This window comes from Myotis davidii, unplaced genomic scaffold (genome assembly GCF_000327345.1).
Source record: "Myotis davidii unplaced genomic scaffold, ASM32734v1 scaffold170, whole genome shotgun sequence".
NCBI lineage: Eukaryota > Metazoa > Chordata > Mammalia > Chiroptera > Vespertilionidae > Myotis > Myotis davidii.
This window is the reverse complement of record NW_006282528.1, coordinates 2,485,122-2,487,141: the sequence shown is the minus strand read 5'-3', so window position 1 is coordinate 2,487,141 and position 2,020 is coordinate 2,485,122.

Genomic DNA, 2,020 nt, shown 5'->3' with positions numbered 1-2,020 from the left:
CCGTCCCGGCCGCGTCAGGGGAGGTGGGGCTTCCCCTGCTCACCACTTAGCATTGGACTTCAAGTACCTTTACTGTAAAGCTGGGTCCTGTGGCCGAGCCTGTAACTCAGTGACACTGCGGGGCAGCTACGGCTTGGCTGCCCACTGAGGCGACGTCACCTACCGTGAGCATCTGGTGACAATACAAGCGGCAGCGGCGCAGTCGGCGTTCAGGGAGCCCTCTGAAGAGCCGGCTGCGGCACGGGGGCCACGGATGTGGCTTCAGCTGCTTCTCTGTGTGAGTTTCGTTCCTGTGAGCGCGAGCTCCTAAAGGAAACGTCCACCGGACTCAGGTTCCCCTGGATGAGTTGTCTGTCAGTTGAACATTGTAAAATACTGGGGGTAGCAAAACAGAAATGAGCTACTGTTCTGAGTGGTTTTAAGTACGTGATGTACTTTAAAAATGTAGATCATTTAGGAGGAAAAGCTAATTCAGAAAAAGGCAATTTGTTTTCAAAGCTAAAGTAGGTGAATAACAGGCTCAAACGAGTGGTCACACCTGCTGTCAGGCAGGGAACGGAAAGTTTCACAAATGCAGGTGGGACCACAACACGGACTCCCTGTGACCAAGGCCTTGCGTGGACGTGCCACCACTATTGGGACTTGGGAGGGTTGTCGTGTGTGAATCGGCTGGTCTCAAGCTTCCAACTGGAAACAGGCTGCGAGGCCTGGAAATCGGAGCTAAGCAACAGAGGTCCGCTTCTTCCCAGCGCAGCTGGCGAGGACGTGAGCCCAGTGGCCAGCATAAGGCCCAGCCCAGAGTGTAGAGCTCACGTCTGCAGAAGCAACAGGATGTGGCACACGGCCCGAGGCCTCCCCAGGACCACCACGGCCTCGCTCAGGGCACCAGGACGCCCGGGCCAGCTCTGCCTGGGGGGGTGGGGGTTGCGGAAAGTTACCTGCCCAGCACACCGACACGCCAATTTAAACATGATAAACGCGTCCAGGCCGGGAACTCCGGCATTGTCACGCAGGGTGGCTTCTGGCGCCGGAGCTGCTAACAGGACAGGTCCTTTCGATGTGGCCTGCACGTCTCCGTGGGATCGTTCCTGGATGACCTACCTGTTTCTCCTAGTTCACAATTTTAACAAGAGAAAAGTACTTCATAGGTGGCAAAAAGCTCAGTCCGTCCCTGCCCAGACGGGAGTTCACAAAACCAGTAGAGAAAGGCAAGGCGCATAGGCTGCGTCCAAGTCCTTACACGCACAGAACACACGTTCATCTTCACTTCAGCCCCTTTGAAAACACGGGACGGTGGCGAGCGAACACTCACCCTTGTCAGGAAGGACAGCCAGGCGCTCGGATAGTGAGGACAGCGTGATGCTGGGCCCACCGTTTCCCCAGCCAAAGGTCTCTTTACAGATGAATTAGGGCAACGTTTACCGCAAAGCCAATGGCAAAAGCAAAACAACAAAAACACGAAACAGCAAACCTTGACTGAACTGCAAAGCAAGCATTAAACCACCACCGTGCACCTTAGGATTAAAAAGCTCCGTCAAAAGCATCACGAATGAAGCGCGAGCACGCGTGCCGACTCCACCACAGCCTGACTCAGCCTGGAGGCCGGACAGCTGAGACTCGTGAGCGTCCTGCCCACCGGGGGCAGTGCACGAACAACAGCACACGTCAAGGTTTGTTACGAAAATAGAGTTTATTAAAAACATCCCTATTGTTGAGCTTTCACTGTTAACCTTGTCTTAAATTAAAAAAAAAAAATAGAGAGCACTTCTAATTACGATTTGTAAACTTTTTAAAGTCAAAACTTTAAAAAAGTTACAGCAAAAAGGGTAATATTTATTCATATTTTCAGAATTTTTTGTTATTTTGTGGCTATTTTTAAATAGAAGGGAAGCAATCAAATTGCTTACAGCGCCCCACCACTCCCGGGGCGGCCAGCGGGAGCCAGTATGATACAGCATCTGTACACCGCGCCCCAGCGTCCGTCCCACGGCCGGCTAGCGGGCCTCGGCCGCCGAGGGGG